Source organism: Lissotriton vulgaris, chromosome 8 (genome assembly GCF_964263255.1).
Source record: "Lissotriton vulgaris chromosome 8, aLisVul1.2, whole genome shotgun sequence".
Lineage (NCBI taxonomy): Eukaryota > Metazoa > Chordata > Amphibia > Caudata > Salamandridae > Lissotriton > Lissotriton vulgaris.
The window spans coordinates 1,307,853,771-1,307,875,473 of NC_141696.1; the positions used below are offsets into that span (position 1 = coordinate 1,307,853,771).

Here is a 21,703-nt window from a genome sequence, read left to right on the forward strand (position 1 = left end):
CCATATAGGTTACTCTGCAGGAACTTTGTCATAGGTACTAACTTACAGTGCAAATGTAGCTCAACGCAGTTCTAAAAACATTAGGAAGGACTGTAAGACTTACAGTCCTTCCTAATGTTTTTAGAACTGCGTTGAGCTACATTTGCACTTACAAACTATGCCTTTAGACCCGCATAGGGCTCGCATGGTCTTCATTGACACCCTGTCTGTGTGTCCTTCAAGCATGAACGTCTGACCATGTCCAGGTGATTGGGTGCCATAGACCCTGAAACTGCAGCTGGCTCAGCTTAGCATCCTGACAGTTTTGGAAACTTTCTACAACCTGTTTGTTTGTAGACAACTCAAGCAGACACCACTTCATTTGAGTTTGCATTGAAAACTAACCAGGGTGTGGCGTTCCATCCTCCACTGAGGATGCAAGCCATCAAAAAAAGGTGGTGCTCACAGGCCCACTTCAGGGTCATGGTGTGAAAAGCACTGAGGCTAATGATCTTATGGAGTTTCCACTTAATAGGTTCAAAAAGAGATGCTGATCAGCCCCTCACAGCCTTCGTCGTTCAGTGAGGTGAGCCTCGGAGATGGGTATTGGCTGAGAGCCCATGCAGAACCCATAGTGACTCCTTGTGTGAGGAAAAAAGATAGCAATGCTTGAGCTTTAGTCTTTATTTTAATCTGCCATTAAATACCTATAATTGTTTGCAGATAATCTTAGTGATTCAAAATACAACACAAGCTATTGTTTAACTGACTTGAGAGGCAGCCTTATTGTCTTCACTCTGTCATCTTGGGACAGGGGTTTGGGACAGAACTTTGCACCAAGTAATTTTGTTTGTTGGCCATCTTTTGCCAGAAAGTGAACATTAAGGTGCATAGAAGCAGCCAACTCTGTCCAGAGCCACAAATGTCATTGTGGATTTAAAGACACATTTTAAGCTCCAAGAGGCAGTATGATTCGTGCATTTAACAAGTGGGGACCATGGCAATAGGAGGCGAACAATGGCATATAGCTGAACATTTTTGCATATCGCGGTCATTACCCAAAGATGTCAGAGTGCTTTATGATAAAGTAGGTTTCATTACAAGTGAAATAAAGTTACAATAATAATAACTGTGCCATTGAATGTCTTGCCTGGTTTCATCTGCTTTCTGGTTTTCACGTTCCTGACAATGTTGGGCCACATTACCCCGGCATGGATTTTAAGCTTTATTCTAATGTTTATTTAGGCAATAATGGTGATGTTACAAAACTGGTGCTCATGTAAAGCGCTCTGATGCCCGATGTCTCGGGTTTACTTCGCTATATAAAACAAAAAATAGAAACATCAGTTGTTGGCCTATATATGTAGGAGCGTTGGCAGTCTGCCAGACTATGTTTGTGGTCCCATTAGTGAACTAGCAGCAGGCGGCAGCGCAGAAGCTTAATGTGCCTGCTGCAAAGAGCATATACCTGATGCAGATCACAAAATGCATATGTAAATAGGTCAGTGAGGCACTGCTTTTGTCAGAGAGATCCTTTTGTTACTTGCAGTTTCTAAGTTAAAATCCTAACATACAACAGCGAGCTATTAACTGTCATCTAAGAGCTGGATGCAAACTGCAAGGAACAAATTGGAGCATTATGTTTTTTCCCCACAGTCTTTGTTTCATTTCCCTACTGTTTCAAAAATAAATTGTTATCTTTTCATTTTCAGCACCTAACAACCTGAAACATTACCGCATTTTGGGGCAATTTTCCAGCAAACAACAAGAGGACCCCAACCTCCTTTGCTGCTCTCTCACCCGACCCCGGGATACAACCCAGCAAACACCAGTGTTAAAGGTAAGGAAACTGATGCTATATATTTTTTTACATGGGAGTTAGGGCTATGTATCTGGTCCCTCTCCAGGCCCTGAAGCAGTGTCTCTTTCAGTGCCTCCAGCAACCACTATGCAACAGAGAGGCAGGAGCGAGTACGGCTGTATTTTAGCAGTCATTTTGTGGGAAGGGGAGCTGTTGGAGATGTATTTGTATTTGAACTGAAATTTCATATTATTGCACTCCACCTTATACGTTGTACTTTGATTATTGACAGGTTTATCAGCAAACAACAAGAGGACCCCAACCTCCTTTGCTGCTCTCTCACCTGACCCCAGCTACAACCCAGCAAACACCAGTGACCAGTGTTAAAGGTAAGGAAACTGATGCTATATATTCTTTTTACATGGGAGTTAGGGCTTTGTATCGGGTCACTCTCCAGGCCCTGAAGCAGTGTCTCTTTCAGTGCCTCCAGCAACCACTATGCAACAGAGAGGCAGGAGCGAGTACGGCTGTATTTTAGCAGTCATTTTGTGGGAAGGGGTGCTGTTGGAGATGTATTTGTATTTGAACTGAAATTTCATATTATTGCACTCCACCTTATACGTTGTACTTTGATTATTGACAGGTTTATCAGCAAACAACAAGAGGACCCCAACCTCCTTTGCTGCTCTCTCACCTGACCCCAGCTACAACCCAGCAAACACCAGTGACCAGTGTTAAAGGTAAGGAAACTGATGCTATATATTCTTTTTACATGGGAGTTAGGGATATGTATCGGGTCACTCTCCAGGCCCTGAAGCAGTGTCTCTTTCAGTGCCTCCAGCAACCACTATGGCACAGAGAGGCAGGAGCGAGTGCGGCTCTATTTTAGCAGTCATTTTGTGGGAAGGGGAGCTGTTGGAGATGTATTTGTATTTGAACTGAAATTTCATATTATTGCACTCCACCTTATACGTTGTACTTTGATTATTGACAGGTTTATCAGCAAACAACAAGAGGACCCCAACCTCCTTTGCTGCTCTCTCACCTGACCCCAGCTACAACCCAGCAAACACCAGTGACCAGTGTTAAAGGTAAGGAAACTGATGCTATATATTCTTTTTACATGGGAGTTAGGGCTATGTATCGGGTCACTCTCCAGGCCCTGAAGCAGTGTCTCTTTCAGTGCCTCCAGCAACCACTATGCAACAGAGAGGCAGGAGCGAGTACGGCTGTATTTTAGCAGTCATTTTGTGGGAAGGGGTGCTGTTGGAGATGTATTTGTATTTGAACTGAAATTTCATATTATTGCACTCCACCTTATACGTTGTACTTTGATTATTGACAGGTTTATCAGCAAACAACAAGAGGACCCCAACCTCCTTTGCTGCTTTCTCACCTGACCCCAGCTACAACCCATCAAACACCAGTGACCAGTGTTAAAGGTAAGGAAACTGATGCTATATATTCTTTTTACATGGGAGTTAGGGATATGTATCGGGTCACTCCCCAGGCCCTGAAGCAGTGTCTCTTTCAGTGCCTCCAGCAACCACTATGGCACAGAGAGGCAGGAGCGAGTACGGCTCTATTTTTAGCAGTCATTTGAGATGTATTAGGATAACCCACAAGATATATGTATAATGTATTTATACTGAAATTTGATATTATTGCACTGCACCTTATACGTTGGACTTTGATTATTGACAGGTTTCTTTAATATATATATATTGGTAAGGCCACAACACACCATCATGAATACAGTACAAGAGCTGATTACAAAGTCATTCCAGTCACGGCCACTTGAACAAAAACTACAGATAAAACAATTAGGACCTCATCAGCCTGAAATAAACCTACAGCAAACTACCCAGGACAGAGGAAAAATGTCAAAACGTACATTCTCAAATGCCTGGTACAAAAAAGCTGATTGGCTTACAGGGTGCCCTATAAGAAATTCTCTGTTCTGCTTCCCCTGCTTGCTGTTTGGCGGTGACTTTTCTTGGACACGGCAAGGAATTGTCGACCTGAAGCACATCGCTGAAAAATAAAGAAGCATGCGCTCACAAGAAATCATCTGGAAAACCTGACAAGACTGGGAATGTTGGGGGAAGACGCACCAATTGAGCAGCAGATAAATGATGCGTATCGCAAATCCATTCAAAAACACAATGCAGCTGTTGATAAGAACAGACAAAATCTATCCAGGATCATTGATTGCATTCGTTTCTGTGGTGCTTTCGAACTGGCATTGCGAGGCCATGACGAATCAGAAACTTCCTCAAAACCTGGGATCTTCCGAGGCCTAGTGGATTTATTGTCAACCATAGACCAGGATTTGGAAAGACATTTAGCACGTGCTACAGTCTTTAAGGGAACCTCTAATACAATACAAAATGAACTCCTTGACTGTATGCTCGAAGTTATAAGAAGCCATATTGTGCAAGAGTTGCAAAACACAGACTTTGTGGCTATTCAGGCTGATGACACCACTGATGTGTCCACTCAAACACAGTCCGTGTTAGTGTTTCGGTACCTTGACAGTGACAGAAACGTTGTGGAAAGATTTTATGGCTTCACACATTTAAGTGACTCTAGTGCAGCAACCATCACTAAAGCAATACTGGATCAACTGGACTTAATTTTCCCGGACCTGCCTCAAAAACAAAAACTTATCGCACAAAGCTATGATGGTGCGTCCGTAATGAGTGGAAGCCTTAGTGGAGTACAGAAACGAATTCGAGATGTGTACCCTAATGCTCATTTTGTGCACTGTTACGCCCACCAACTCAATCTTATTATGCAACAGGCGGTATCAAAGATCAGAGAGACACGAGTTTTTTTTCAGGATATCGGAGGCATAGCAGCATTCTTCACACGTTCCCCAAAAAGAACAGAAGCCCTTCATGAGATTGTGGACAAAAGCGTACCAAGGGGATCCTCAACTCGTTGGAACTTTCACACTCGTACAGTCAACTTAATCTTTGAACAGAGGGAGGGCCTTCATAAATGTTTTGTCGCCATAGCATCCAGAGCAGACTTTGATCACACAAGTCAGGGTGAAGCCCATGGCTTTATTAGAACACTAGAAGACAAAGAGTTTCAGTTCTTACTGTTTTTATTTCATTACATAATGACTCCTGTTGAAGTGTTATACGATCAGTTGCAAAAAAAAGACCTGGATACTGTCTCTGTGAAAGCCAATACATCTGCATTTGTACAACAGATTATGAAAGTGAGAGATGGGGTTGACGATTTAGAGAGCAAACTGCCGAAGGATTCTATTTTTGCAAACCGCAGACAAAACATCACCTCTATGGTTCGAATTGGAAAGGAGGTATGTGACATTGTAATTGTGCAGGCAAAATAACGTTTTTCATTCACAAAACATTTGGTGAGTGCAACTTTATTGCAAAGTAAAGAGTTTGCACAATATGATGAATCCTTCCCTGAGCGTGCTCTGAATCAGGCTGTGGAAGCATATCCTATGCTCATAAAAGAGCAGCTGAGAACTGAGCTATCTGTACTCTACAGAATGCCTGTGTACCGGAAGGCCAAAAGCGCCTTGACTTTGCTGAGTTTAAGTCATAAACTGCATATGGAAAACTCACTTACAGAGATAGTGACTTTACTAAAAATTGTGATTACGACTCCAATGACAACAGTAGAAGCTGAACGATGTTTTTCAGCCTTAAAGCGCATAAAGACATTCCTCAGGAACACCATGCTAGAGGAAAGACTAAATGCTTTGGCGATGCTATCTGTAGAGAGCAAGCTAGTCCAAAAGATACCAGACTTCAACATGAAAGTAATTGACAAGTTTGCTACACTGAAAGAAAGACGTGCGGATTTCATTTACAAAAAGTGAATGAATTCTGATTGAGGTAAGAAATGCATTGTTATCTCTGTTTTTAAAAGTTTTGTAGTGTTTGTTCTATTTGGAGACTACACAGATTTGCTCACCTTTGTTCACTGGCCGGACCTGTCTCCCGCAGGGTGAACGATTCTTTGCTTGTGTTGCCTATCAAAACTTTCCCCTTGGCAACTTACGAAAACCTTTATACCATTTATATTTGGGGTACTTGCGTGGACCTATGTGAAGTGTGTGTACAAAGCTCAGCTCAACCAGAATCACGGTAACAGCGCATTGCGCTGCCTCTTTTATATTCAGTATATTGTAAGACTGTTTTTCTTCCCCCGCCTTTCCTTGTTTTGTTTCCCTGCTTTCCCCTTGCTTGCCATTCGTTACTCTAGAGTCTAATTAGTATGTTGCAAGACTGTTTTTCTTCCCCCGCCTTTCCTTGTTTTGTTTCCCTGTTTTCCCCTTGCGTGCCATTCGTTACTCTAGAGTCTAATAGAGTCGGAAGGCCGTAGGGGAAGACTGTGGACTTTTCTTCAAGTTCCTGACGCTCCTGCGGAACGAGCCTGGCAACCATTACACTGCTGTGCAACTTCTTCTACTCTTAGAGCTGAGATTTCCATGAAAGTCTTATAGTCTGAATCAGCACCTGAGCATAATAGGACAGAATGTATGAAGCTCTGTGGTAATACTGAATAAGCAGCTACCTATGTTATGCCATCTATTAATGTAATAACTGCACTTTCACAATTGCTTTATTGACCTTCCTGCTTTATCAAATTTGCTTGAAAATGCACGATTTTTCTTCTTTTTTTTCAAAATTTTCTTGGGGGGGTAATCCACCCAAACCCCCCTTTTGGGGTTCGGGCTCGCTCACTGCACTCGCTCGCTACGGTGATGTATGCTAATTAGTTTGTGCCCCACCACTTGAAAATCTCACCCACCGCTACTGCCAACCAAACATGTGGAACCTTACCCACTCCAGCGGCGATGGCCAAAAACCTGGGTGTGTTTTTTATTAACACCTTGGCTTTCGACACCCAAGTTAATAGAACAGTGAGCTCCTACTTCTGGATGATTGGGATCTTGAAGAAAATAATGCCTTTTCTCCTTTAAGAGCTCAGGGTGTCAGTGATCATTTCACTTACCATCTCTCGGTTAAACTAAGGTAATGCCTTGTATCTAAATGTCAACTAATACTCATTGAATAAGCTCAATCACTCAGAATTCAGCTGCACGCTTGGGCCTGGGAGTACCTAAGCACTCCTCTGTCAGGGAAGGTTTGAGATTCCTTCTTTGGACAATAGAGAAGCAGGTGTCCTTTAAATTTCTTTGCTTGATGCCCAAATCCCCTACTGTCATGGGCCGAGTTTATTCAGGATGGCCCTGAATTGATATGCACCAAGGAGGGTTCTGAGATCAGCTGGATGATATAAGGTGGTTGGTTCCTCGGTGCAAGAAAGTCAGATGGGGGCAATGTGCTTTAACAGTGGTGGCTGCCAGCTGTGGAACTCCCTTCCTGAACAAAACAGGAGCCTAAGCTTGCACCTCATGTTCGATAAGCAAGTTAAAATATGGCTTTTGGTGGATTAGTCCTCCCTTTTAGTGGTTGGATTGCTGAGGTTTTTCTGCTTTGGGCTGACACTGTTCACACAGTTCTCATCCTCTCACAGCACTTTCAGGTCTTCTGGTCTAATGCACTTTATAAATACTACAAATACAAATTTGTTTGGGGCGCAGGACACTGCCTATTTAGATGTAAGTGTTAGTTCCCGGGGAGGTGGGTGAGGGTTTAATCTTGTTGCTGTTTTATTGCGTTTCTATTAGGTTTGATATATATAAATATGTTTAAAACACATTTCAATGTTCAGTATACCACAGGAGTATGGAGCCGATGACGGTTAGCATGAACACTATTAACACAAAAGTAGGACAGTTTTCCATGTAACATGTATATGCTACATGTCAAAAATGTGATGCCATGCAATGTTGCTGATAAAAACAAGTTTTAAAAAAGTGTTAGTTCCCATTCCGCCTTTCTGCCCAGTAAGGCTATAAGAATGTAGATGAATGCAGATGAGTTCTCTGCCACACCCACCCTTTTCCGTTGTTTATGGCTGTCTAGCGAGAATGCACAAAGTCTTGCTGTCACCCAGCCCAGACATGTATTTGAGACAGGATACATAGCACATAGATCAGTAAGAGCAGAGAAATGTTCACTTTGCCATTGTGTAAGCAGCGCACCTTTGTCAATGAACCAGACTCCTCTGCTGGCTAACAGTACTCTGTTGCCATCAGGCCAGTGGGTTTGCACTTAGCCTATTTAGGTATCCCCGTTCTGCTGGCATTTCCCTAATGGCAGTTTGCTGATGGAGTGTGTCCCTGGTCAAGAGGAGACTGGTAAGTAATACTTGTTAATGTGTCAATAAACAATATATTGTGTTTTCTCCCAAAAACATATGTTGTTAATTTGTTATGCCACTTTTTGTTACATATTGGATGCCACACAAACAACATACACACACAATTGTATGCAGACCCACAGCCACCACAAGCACAACACATGCAAGCACCACAATAACAATTTTTTTGCACTTTTCTGCAATGCACCACACAAAAAATTACCTACATTGGCTGGTGATTTCCATCCTCTCAACACCCCCCAGGGATGGCAACATCAATCAAATTCTGAACAAGGAAGAATTGAAGTGGATACTTCGACTGAACACAGTGAACTCTGGATTCAACAGGATGGAGGACTGGACTTCACTACTTTAACTCCTGCTACATTAAGACTATACAATGCAAATTGCAAAATATCAATTCAAATTTTTGACTCCACAGTATTGTTGTAGGTCATAGAAGTCTTTTATTCCACAAAGTCCACTCCTTGCGCCAACGCGTTTCGCCTAGGTTCAAGACACCTACCGCTTCGTCAAGGCTTCACAATGTCAGGATGTGCCCTTGACATGTGTCCCCTCCTGTGTGAATAAGGTTGTCTGTCCGATCTCAAACAAATATTTAAGGAGTAGCAATATTTTCCTGCTGCTGACTCCTGTCTATAAACATTCCTCCATTAATAGAGGCTAGGTACGGAAATCCAAAACTTGTGTCACTCTTCTGAGCACAGGCACTTTTGCACCTCACTGTACATTATGATTTATTGTTGGATCTATATTTGTAAATATATACAATCATTTAATTATAACAAATAATTACAAATACATTTCCGAGACATTTAGGTGTTATTAGGGACTTTGTTTGGTCTTCTTTAATTTGGCACACCAGGTCTCTAGTGATCATTCCCTTGTTTTTAGTATAAGCATTTATATGGTAAGACACTACTACCATTTTTTAAAAAACATAAACGAGGGATTACAGAGTTTGCATTCGCAACATTACTGTAACAGCAGGTGGAAGACATTTTCATAACAACTGCTTTCTATTTTGCAACTTTATGGGTAAACAAAACAAATAAACATTACTGCATTTTTAAAGAAAGCGTCAAACATTTTGATTAACTATCGGGCTCTTTAAAACTGTACCCTAACAACGTAGCAGCTTTATTCAAATGTAACTTCTTTTTTCGCAATGTTGCTAACCACCAAAAATGAATTACATTGCGCATGCTGCAACACCAAATCGGCGATGCAGCGCACATTGTAATTCGTTTTATTTATTTATTTCTTTACTCAACTCCATTCTGCAGCATTCGTAGTTTACTACCCTCGCGCTGGCCCTCCCCCGCCCCACCTCCCCGCAGCACTCCCTCGAGGAGTCGCTACAGTACATCTGTCTGTCTAGAAGCGGAAAGGAAGGATCTTCAACACCTTGGTCTTTCATCTCCTCTTGCAACAGTCATTCAAGAATCTAGTTGTCATTTTCTATGATGATCATATGACCATGCCTAGACTTCTTTTTCCTTCTAGTGTTTAGGCAGATCTTTAGATCCCTTTTCTTGTTAACCTAAATAGGCCCTTCAATTTCTTCAGTATGGATTTCACATAGGTTTGACAGTTTCCTCCCTTACACTTTTGGAGTTCAATGGGCAGCAATAGAGACAGTTCGAGCACCTTAGAGGCAAGGGATTCTTTCTAATATGGAACATCTGGCAAATCCGCTCCTAAAAGATTTCTTTCTTCAGCTTGCACCTCTCTGACCAGTTGCAGTGTACGCTCTTGGAATTTACCCTTGGTTGTCAAACCACTACAATGTCCTCCTTTAGAAGATGTTACCATAAAATGTCTGTCCTTCAGAATTTTCTTCATTGTGGCTACTTCGGCAGCACGCAAGCTGGATGAGTTGGGATAGTTGTCCATTGGACTTCCCTGTCTGTATTTTTTTCTTTGACAGTTTGGTTCTTTGTTTGGATCCCAGTTCTCTTTCCAAAGTAGCCTGACTTTCCATACAGACAAAGAAAGTGTTCTTTCTTTTTTTTTTCCTGCTCTCTTCTTCACCGAGGAAAAATTGCACTTTCTAGGTGTCACCTGTAAAATCAGCACAAGCGGCACTATGCGTCGCACCAGAGGGCGTTGCTGCTTTATGCTGCTGGGGAATACATTCTACTCGAGCAGCAGCTTCCTCAACGCAAGCCGCAGATTTCTCAATGCGAGTGGTTCCCACCAGCCGCGACCACCCGTGATGAGAAATCTCGCCAGGAAGAGGTCTAGAGAGTGATTTTCTTCTCACAAAGGCTGCCAACTTAACTTTGAAGAGCAGCTCGAGAGAAAAATACACCACTCTGCATCACTTCACGGAGTGGGCAAAACTCCACGAACTCTACCAGTGGAGCGTAATTCTTCGCTCACCCCCAATCTTATGGAGCCAGAATCTGTGTTAAGGAACTTCTATAGCCAAGTGACAAAATCAAAATGTGTTTATATGGAGATCATGGTTGATTTAGCTTACATATGAAATTGAGAATGGAAAGTCCAACTATATATAGATAATCTCAAACAATGAAATATTCTCATTTGATTTTATTGGTATATATTATATATATTTATAAATTCTTTTAAGATTTACAAATTTTTTATATATTCTTTTTGTGTTTTTCTCTTCTGTTTTTCTTTTCTTTTCTTATAGTTGTTTTTCAATATAACAAAAGTCAGTTAAAAGCATACTAGAAAAAATATATACATAACCAATAGATATGAGACTGAACAAAATGTTGAAGGCAAAGCCAGAATCTGTTCCAGGGTGCCCCACCGGTGGAATAGCAGAGTCTTGGGAGAAGCAGAAGGTTCTTCTATTTCAGGCATTCATTGAGCAGCAGCCTGGCAGTCCCTTCAGCTTTTGTGGAGCACTAGTGTTTGGATTTAATAAATCAGAAATCTTTGAATTTTGGGATTGAAGTTCTGAAAGGAAACATTGCTTTGGAATTGGAGTTTTACTTCAAGTAAAATTGTTTTTGACATTGGCATGTCCTCATTAAAGTAAAGACTGCGATAAGGTAGGAATGAGAAATTAATATGTATTCCTCTTTGCTTTTGGATGACAAGACATAAGACAGTCTCCCTCCACTTTTGACTCCAGGTTAAAGGATGGAGTCTGGGAGGATAAAAGGGAGGTTACTGGAGGTACTTTATGGATGTAGTGTTTCCAACCTCATGTATAAACAAGTAGGAGGACCCCACTCTAACTTTGTAGAGGACGGTGGGGAAACATTCAAGTGAAAAGAGAACGTACGTCCAGGTTCGTTGGACAGTTCTGATAATGTCTAGTTTTAGTGTGGGACTAACAGGTATCTCACTTATGTTCCCTCTTACGATTTATGTTCTATATTAGAGGGGCATGTTTCTCCTGAGAAAGGCAAAAATTCATCTAATCATCAAGTCATTCAACCTTATAAAGAACAAAAAGTTATTTTTTAGTACTATCAAGACAAAAGTGTTGGATTGGAGGGCGTGAAACAGGGAGTCGGTTTGGTTATCTATACCCAGGTTTTTGCAACAAACAATAATCAACAGATGGACAAAATCATTAACACAATACTTAGGTAAGTGAACATTTGGTTAAGGACATATCACTACTTAGGTCTGGTAACAAAATATAAGTTTTATTCCACAATACAGTTATATTAAAACCAATTCATTAAAATCAATATACAATGTACACTTTCATCAGAATAATTCTTAAAATACAAAAACATAAAAATAAAAAGGTCACAGAATCAAAAGGTCGACGCGGCGACCTTTTGATTCTGTGACCTTTTTATTTTTATGTTTTTGTATTTTAAGAATTATTCTGAATAAAACTTATATTTTGTTACCAGACCTAAGTAGTGATATGTCCTTAACCAAATGTTCACTTACCTAAGTATTGTGTTAATGATTTTGTCCATCTGTTGATTATTGTTTGTTGCAAAAACCTGGGTATAGATAACCAAACCGACTCCCTGTTTCACGCCCTCCAATCCAACACTTTTGTCTTGATAGTACTAAAAAATAACTTTTTGTTCTTTATAAGGTTGAATGACTTGATGATTAGATGAATTTTTGCCTTTCTCAGGAGAAACATGCCCCTCTAATATAGAACATAAATCGTAAGAGGGAACATAAGTGAGATACCTGTTAGTCCCACACTAAAACTAGACATTATCAGAACTGTCCAACGAACCTGGACGTGCGTTCTCTTTTCACTTGAGTGTTTCCAACCTCAGACACTTGGTGCCTTGGGCAGGTGTGACCAAGCCATTAGAGTAAGTACTGCGACAAGGAAGGATAATTGGAATAATGAAATTTATGAGCAAGTAAATGTTTCATTTCCTGTTAACTATGGGACCTATGCCCAGATGCATCAAGCATTTTTGGAGTCGCAAACGGTGCGATTCCTTAAAATCGGCCGTTTGCGACTCCAAAAATGCTTTTTGATATGCATCATTAGTTTTTGTAGAAATTCGCTAATTTTGCGAATTTCTTAAATGCGATTGCATTTAAGGAATCGCAATTTTGCGATTCCTTAAATGCAATGCATCATTGTTAAAAAATTTGCGCATTTGAAAATTGTAAGTGCAAATTACCACGAGTTTGAACCTCGTGGTAATTTGCAAAATTGTTTAAAAATGCACACTGTGTATGTAACTTACATGTAAAAGTGCATTTCATGGGTGCAGGGGGGGTCCTTTGGACCCCCCTCTCCACCCTTGAAATGCTTTGTTGAATTCCGATTTCAAATTGCGAATTCGCAATTCCCATTCATTCCTATGGGCATTTCAGCCCATAGGAATGAATGGGAATTGCGAATTCGCAATTTGAAAATCGCATTTTTATGCGATTCGGTAAAAATTGCGATTTTTACCGAATCACAAAAAAAATGCGAAAAAAATGATGCATACCATTTTGAGATTCCTAATTTGCGATTCGGTAATTTTCGCAAATTAGGAATCGCAAAACAGTACTTTGATGCATCTGGGCACTAGACTCTCAGTGTGTTGTCGCACTGTCACATCATACCAATGCCCCAAGGACACATGTCATTTAGGAAGAACAGTCTTTAATGACTGTTGCACATTCAAATGTAAATAGATAGTTGGCCATCAACATGAAGAGACCAGATCAACTTTGCACTGATAAACACAGGGCTTTTCAAAAAGTTGTCTGAGAGCAACAAGAACCTCAACTAGGCAGTACTTTGCATACAGGAATGTCTGAGGAACAGACTGTATTTGCCTTATTGCCCTCATACATGGGCGGATTAAACATTAATTCAATTAGGATAATAGCAGACTTTTTGGCTACATGTAAGCCTTTAGGGCTGATATAGGATGATTGCACTTTTAGGGCAGATATAGGGCAACTGCACCGTAGTTCACTTTCATCTTTATTCGAATATGTAAGGGTAATCATGTTTCTAAATCTGTGTTGTGTTCTAAAGTTACATTATGCAAGTATGCAAGACACCTTTTTACCTCTCTGGCCCTAAAAAACACTGCTCATATTTGCATTCCCCAGGACTGCACTAAAGAGGTTCCCCAGCCTGAGCCGCTCAAGACATTTGAGGCTGTACCGGCCCTTTTTTTCTGTGTGTCCCTTACTGCACAGTCTGCAACCCCTCCTTCCTCCCCCAGAACTGTCTGATTTACAGTCTGGCTTTGGGTGCCTGCTTCCTTTACAGTCTGCCGCACAGGGACCCTTCTATTAGGCCCCTACATGGACAACAGAGAAATTTTTTATACCAAATAATGAGCTTGCCAGGACACCCCCACCAGGCAGACTCTACAGCCGCAGTCTGATCTCACCTGCTGTTATCAGTCAACACTAAATACATCTTTGGCTGGCAATTTAACCATTGAATGACTTTTCTATGGAATGTGCCAAACTGTGACGGACGCTTCCATCCATACAACTGCTGATGAGGGCTAACCCAAAGGTACATTCTGTACATATTCTGTGATACTATTTGTTATGCTTACTTGTATGCTTATAAGCTCTGGAAAAAGGAACAATTGATGGACAGAATGCAGAACAATGCCATACATTCACCCCAGTACCGAGATCTGGGCCTAAATCCATCATTATTTTGCTCCCTATGCCATTCCAGTTTGAACTCAGCCATATGCAAATCAGTATTGACCCTGTGCCCAATGGGAACAGTCCAGCCCGAACTGCCAGGCCAGGTCCTCCCTGGACTGGAAACAAGCATCCTAGGACGGCTTTCGGGGACATCTGGGCATACCCATCCCTCTCGGGTTGACAAATGCTAAAGAAACAACTGATGGACAGAATGCAGAACAATGTCATACTTTTCCCCCAGTACAGAGATCTGTGCCTAAATCCATCGTTTTTTTTGCTTCCCATGCCATTCCCGTTTGTTCCCAGCCATATGCAAATCAGTCTTGACCCTGTGCCCATTGAGAACAGTCCAGCCCGAACTTCCAGGACAGGTCCTCCCTGGCCCGAAAACAAGCATCCTAGGACCAGTTTTGGGGTTCCATCCCTCAATAGCCAGGATAGCGCATGAGACCCACGTCTGGGCATACCCGTCCCACTCGGGGTGACAAATGCAAAAAGAACAATTGATGGACAGAATGTAGAAACATTTTATACATTCACCCCAGTACAGAGATCTGGGCTTAAATTGATGATCGTTTTTTGCTCCCCATGCATTCCAGTTTGAACCCAGCCGTATGCAAATTAGTCTTGTCCTTTTGGCCAATCGCCCTGAACTGCCAGGCCATGTCCTTTCTGGACTAGAAACAAGCATCCTAGGACCGGTTTCAGGGTTTCACCCCTCATCAGCCAGGGTAGCTTGACTCCAGTGGCATGGAGAGCACGGGGCCCACATCTGGGCATATCCATCCCACTCAGGGTGACAAATGCTAAAAGAACAATCGATGGACAGAATGCAGAACAATGTTATGCATTCACCCCAGTACAGAGATCTGGCCCTAAATCCATAGTTATTGTTTTCTGGAAGGACACAAAAACTACTTCTGGTCAGACCTAAAAAGGTGTGGGTGAACTATTAAAACTTGCCACAACGCGTTATTAGCCATAGCGCCAATGACCATCAGAAATATAGGAGAATGATAGGAAAGCTTCTGTGTGGAGGAAGGGCACCAGTCAGAAGAATAAGTGATGATGGACACGAAGGCCTTTTTGCTGAGGGGAAATTAAAAGATACTATTAAATTGTTCCTTTTGTACATGCAACCGCAAATAGATTAATCCACATGGGAAAGGTAGCAGACACATCAAAGTAAGAGCATGTGTATCTAGAATTTCTCAAAAACCAATTAAATCTGCTGCCTCTTGGTCCAGCTGTTTACAACCATCCCCCACCCTTGAGCCTTAAGTGTCAGCCTTCGAAATCTTTCAAATTCTTAGATCTGACATTGGCCAAGACTTTCTAATTTTACTAAAGTTATATTACTAGAAATATACTTGTTCTTATATATAGGGGCTGTCATCCAGCCCTCTCCGTCCATTGGTCTGTTTGTAGTGTGATTCATCTTTTTCCCCCGACCACTATAGCATGGGGCAGTGGGGTACCCCACTTCAGATACTGCCTAATTTCAATGGGAGTGGCGACATTTTGCTTTCAGAGACAGTACATCTACAAAAAGTAGTTCCTTCAAGGGCCTACTACAGTAAAGATTTCATTGTGGAGAAGTGTGGCTCAATGGTTAGAGCAGCAGACCCTGATGCAGTGGTCTGTCCTGGGACCAGGGTTCAATTCCCTGCCTTGGTGGGTCTTGAGCTCAAAATTCCACGGACCTGATAATTCTTGCCTGGGTGCCTATTCCAATCTTGGAGTCCAACTCTGGGCAATAGCTTGCTTAATCTCCACAATGACCCCCACAACGCTAAGGATGCCTGGCCTCCACCTTGGGGGTGCCCAGGAGTGGACGCCTCACAGGGAAAGCCAGGATGGGTTCCACAGTGGTATTCGTACAAGTGCCTTGAGACCCTTGCGGGTGAGTAGTGTGCTATACAAGTATCAAGTTACATTGTGAGACCAAAAAACAAATTTCCACTTTTAGCAATGTTTATTTTTTATATTGGTCGTGGGGCCTAGCAAGATCCTGAAGAATAAAGTTTTACAAAAACCAGGACAAAACAAAACATGCATCGACAAAGCCAATGGACTGGCTGCCAACACCAGACACTGTTGGCTTGGCCAGTATTTGTTGCAGATGAAGAGGCCTTATTTTTCTCTTTCCTTCTAATTCACTCTCGGGGTGAACGAGTTCTGCTGTGGAAGAGGAGGCAGGGAGGGCTCATAATAACACCCATCCTCTTTCATCCACTCCAGCCACAAGCTGAAATCGCGGCCTACTTGCAGATCTCGCGGGACTGCCGAGACGGGAGCCGTGAATACAAATAATCCGTCTGGGACGTGCCTACCTCCTTCTGGCCATCCATCCATCCCTCTGCGTGCGGAGTGAGCGCACAGAGTAGGGACAACGCACGGGCAGACCGAGACAGGAGCACAACAAACCCGACCCGGTTTATTTATATACAAGCTAAAAAAAAAAAACAACCCATGCGCGTGGCTGCACTGTCCTAAAAACATTCTCATTCAGAGCAATGCAGAGAGTGACTCGATTTGCGCACTCGAAATGTGCGCATTTGTTAATTTCCAAAGTACAGTGTATTACAGCTTTCATAATCCCCGACAATAACACAGAAGCAGCGGGGACATAAAAGCCACCAGAGACCCGCAGCCCCTCCCGTCCTCACACATTGAAGAGCACAGGCGCCCAGAGAAACGCAATTTATCACAGTTATTAATTACACGGCGGCTGTGTAGGCGCGTGGGACATATCTGGGGCAGGAGCGCGGGTGAACAGCGAAACAGAGAAGAGACATTGTGCTGGGTAATAAAAAATGCAGCCTGAAACCAAAAGCTAGCTTTAAACAATTCATGACGTTAGAAAGAAGTTCGAAGATGCCAGGCGAGCGCCGTTGTTCAAAACCTCTCCACGCCCCCAGTGCAGCAGCAATGCAGTGATGCCGACCATAATCTCCAGGACTGATTTAAATAAACAGCAGGTGCAGCGTTTCTTTACTCCCCCTACCTCCATTCACCCCTGCCCCCTTCTTCCGCCGCTCCCTGCCAGGGCTTTGTTCCTGGGTGTCATTACAGTACAGACAGACTGCCCCATTCCTCACCTGCGGGCGTGCAGTCGCGAGGGGTGCAGGGTTTTGGATACAGACGACCAGGGTGACAGTGTGTGGGGCTCATGATGGGTGAGAAAAGGATGGGAGCGTGGGTGCGTGTGGGCGTGCGTGCGCGTGTGCGACGCCCAGGGACAGGAGACGGGTTTTAGGGGGTATTCTGCGGATATGCGGGGGTCTCAGGTGACGAATGGAGCTGTACAGTGCTGAGTAGCGCAGCACACAGGAGACAGGGGCTCAGGGTAGGTGTGCGGAAGAGGGGGCGTGCAGCGATGCAGCATGGTGCACGCAGGACTGTGAGGTGGTGAGCTGTGCTGAGGAGCAGGGTGGCGTGGGCAGGGGGGCACGGTGCAGGGTGTATGGAAGCCGGGGGGGGGGGGGGGGGGTCAGCCTCTGTACACAGTGAAGAATGGGTGTCAGCCTCTGGACTGTGATGGGCACACGCGCCCTCGAGTGTCAGTCTGTCCTACTTGCTGCTGCCACCCCTTCAGTTACCCCCCACCCTCCGGTGCCCAGAGTATACCCCCCATCATTTCTCGACTGCCAAGAGGCGCCGGGGTCTACCGTCTGCACCTGTCCCGATGTCGCCACAGCACACAGGAGGCGCGTGCAGCCTCGGGCGCAGACCGAGACAGGATCTGTCGTGGCTCAGGGCTCAGACCCCCTCCCCCAGGCAGCTGGTTCCATCACCCATGACAGCGCCTGGGTTCACTGGCGGGTGGCGGAGACTGGTGTGCCACAATCACCCACCCCGGCCCTGCCCCATCCTCTCACCGTGTTGTTGTGCCGGGGGATTACGGTCCCATGGAGACAGGCTTCCCGCTGCCGCTCTCCGCCCCTCTCATCAGCCAGAGCCCCGTGCCTGCTGCCTGCATCCAGGCTTAGGTGTCTGCTCACCTGCCGCCTTCTCGCTGCTCGCTCTCTCCCTCTACCGTTCACTCATTGGTCCCTCCCACTACCCTATGCTCTCCCCCTCCTCTTTTCCCCCTGTCTCTCTCTGGTGCCCATCATCACTATTCTCTCCTCGTCTGTATTTACGTTTCCCTCTCGCTTCAGGTCTGCCTCTCTCACTTTCCACCTCTCTCGAGTTCTCTCCTCGCTCTTACTCTGTTCTCACCAACCCCTCCCCTCAACACACCATCCCCTCTCTATTCTTACTGTCTACATGCACCTCACGTTTTCTCTGCATCATTTCCTTCCCATATCTCACCCTCTTTTTCTCCCTCTGCATCACCTGTTTCCCAGCTCTTGCTTTCGTCCATTCCTTCACTCAATGCAGCCTTTTCAATATTTCCTTCACCCCCCACCAAGTCCAGTTGCCACTCATCTTCCCTCCTACAACGAAACACAATAACACTTGATAAAACACACATCTAAAACAGAACAAGAAAACCTCTAAGAATAAAAGCTAATTATATACACAACCTTCAGCCACACCATAGAACCAACTGTCAAGCTTCCTGGCATGCAACTTTTGCACTGCTACACCTGAGATTGGTTGTATGTGTCAGTGTTCTGGGATTTCCCCACACATTACCATTGCTCCTTCCTCCCTCACCTTCACCCCTCCAGCTTCAACTATTCGAAAAAGGAACCCCAGCCCCCCAAAACAAATTTCTCTCTTCTTCCTCATCTCTAGCAAAATTCCTCACCTTCTCCAAACTGCCTTTGACTATGGACACCCTACCTAAATTCCAAACTTTTCCATTTTCAATTCTTATAGCTCTTTTAAATACTTGTGTAGTTAGAGTTACAGGAGACAACCATGTGAGGAGGCCCATTTACCTCTGTCCGTCGGCTTATTCACTCTAACAAATTGGCCAAGAGAAATTTTTCCCACTTGAACCCTACCTTTAGCCAATTTCATTTTCTCTGCTAACTTCAACCTAGTATTGACCTTGTGACTAGGAATATTTCCGGGAACATACTCATGACTAATCCCACAGCACTCCTTCAACAACTAAAAAAAACAAGTTAGAGCCAAGAACAGGTCCTATAAGAAGTTGAAAAGGTGTTGCCCTAGTAGCGGGATGTATAGTTGTACGACGGACAAAACCAGATTGGAGTCCCTTCCTCCAACTCAACCCATGACTTTTAGTTAACTATACAATATCCATATACACTTTGTTAAATCTTTCCAACAGGCTATTTGCTTCAGGACAGAAAACTGAGATTTTTTTGTGAACACCCAAATGTTTAAGATACTCAGTTATGCGGCTGTTAGCAAACTGGGGCCCATTATCAGATACTAAACTTGTAGGCAACCCTTCTCTTAACACCTTAGCTGCTATGGAACGTCCAGCTCCAGTGCTGAACGTTCCATTGCGCAGGTGCAGCTGGAACGTCCAACGGCCGACGGCAGCACTCCTGAGGTAGTGGTGCCGTCGGCCGTTGGACTGGGCGCAGCACTTATGAGGTTAAGAATACATCATCCAGGAACTTAATAATAGTCTCAGAATTAACCTTCTCAACCATCCTGACTTCAGCAAGCTACAAAAAAATGTCAATCAAAACTATGCCAAAAGCTTCTCTGTGGTAATACAGCAAATTGCCCTATAATATCAATACCCAGTTTCCTCTATGGTCCTTCTGGAACATCTACAGGTATGAGCTCAGCACCACAAGGTTTCGCCGTTTTGTCATTATTCTTCCAAGCACCACAATCACAAACCCATCCATCAATTAGATTGTCCAAACATGGCCACCAAATTGACTCTCTTGCATGTTTTTTGGTGGCAGACATTCCCAAATGACCTTCATGACAAAAATAAAAAAATAACACTTCTCATTCCAAAAAGTCGCCCAATCTTGTCACCACAAGCCACAATAGCACCAGGAAGCAGAGTTCACATCGCATGCGGTACAACACATGCAATTACAATGCGGTTGTTACGACTGTGTTGTTATAACGCTAACCATTACATCGCAAGTCGTTTTTACGACTTGCTGTAGGGGGCGCTCTAAACTAAGGAATAGTATAATTTACTATTCCAACACCTTATGTTGGAAAGTGGGTTATTGCCAGGGGCAAATGTGAGTCTGCCACTGGCAATAAGGCTAATTAACACATAATAGGACTCAGCATAGGTCTTAGAAAATTATTCCTATGCTCAACCCTTGGTAACGTACCTGCGAGCAGACAGGCTTAACTTCAAAGACAGGTATGTAAAGCATTTAGAAACACAATTTCAGTAAATAATTAAGACACAACACAAAATAAAAATCCAACACCAATTTATGAAAATAGGTAATATGTTTATCTTTTAAATGACACCAAAACGAAAAAAATACACAGTAGGGAACCAGAGATATGAATTTTTAAAGATTAGTTACTTTCTAATGCTTAGAAACCAACAGTGCCCCTTTTAGTCATTTCGTTTTCTCTGTCAGGGACACACCTTTATAAATTGTTATGAAGATTTTTCTCACCACTGTGGTGGGCCGCCTTCTTCAGCAAGCGGGGTCCAGTTAGAACACCTTTTCTGGAGTTCTGCTTGCGGGTCCCAAAGTATCCAACACACAATCCAAGGTTCTGGAATCTCCAAGAGGGTCCTTGAAAGTGTGAAACTTCAATTCCCCAATCCACTTGAACAAAACCCTTACAAATCCACGGGTACTCCAGGCTTTGAATTCTTTGTGGGGCTGTCCAGGTGAGCTCTGTTAACCTGTAGCTTGCAGGGAGTCCACTGAGTCCTGTTGCAGCAAGGTAATCCACAGGGCTGCAGTTTCACTTGGTGCAGTCTTCATAGGTCAAGCCTTAGAGTTCCTTGCACAGCAAAATCTTTTCAGCAGGGCACTTCTTGCTTCATTCAGTTTCAAGCAGCATATCTGGAGGGCTCTACCCCTCTCAGATACTTATTCAAAATTCTCTGGGTCAAGCACCAGGTCAATGCTGACCAATGAGAGCAGGGCAACTCCTCATAGTTCTGACCACATCCTGTAGAGTGTGGTATTAGTTTGTCCCAGAGTGCATCATTCTTCCAAATCCATAATGGCTGATTTTCCAGAAAGGAGGTTAGAGCTGGCTAAATACACCCATTGGGATGGCTTATTTCCATGGACTCTTCCCCTACCATCTGCACATACCTTCCTTAAGCCTAGCCCTGACTCTGGGTCAGGATTGTCAGAGTGAAACTGGAACCCAGGCCTCCCCTCTGCCTTTGAAGAGGATGGCTTACGACTCCACCCCTGGCCTGGCATTCCTATAGACCAGCACACTGCCCTCCCAGCAGAGTGATTAACCCAAGGGGTTCCTTATCAACTCTTCAAAGCAGCCTGGCTCATCCACTTAACTCTGACCAATCAGTGCAGACAACTGGAAGGTTGAATTTGGACTTACAAACAAGAAAGTCTTATAACTTCTTGTATGTACACTTTAGGAGAAATTCAACAATATAATATTGTTGGGTTTACTATGACCATTCTGGGAAGTCTTTGAATGGTCCGGCTA

The 21,703-nt window shown here is 43.5% G+C and overlaps 1 protein-coding gene across 2 annotated transcripts in view; it reads right to left on the minus strand.

Annotated features, from left to right (window-relative positions):
- ELMOD1 (ELMO domain containing 1) overlaps positions 1 to 18,182 on the minus strand; it is a 448,590-nt gene extending 430,408 nt beyond the window's left edge. The window contains exon 1 of one of the 2 annotated variants that reach the window (XM_086935243.1): positions 18,028 to 18,182. The gene's annotated coding sequence lies outside the window, so the exon portion shown is untranslated. The remainder of the gene's footprint in view (positions 1 to 18,027) is intronic. The other variant, XM_086935244.1, reaches the window with a different exon arrangement.
- Between the last annotated feature and the right edge of the window lie 3,521 nt (positions 18,183 to 21,703).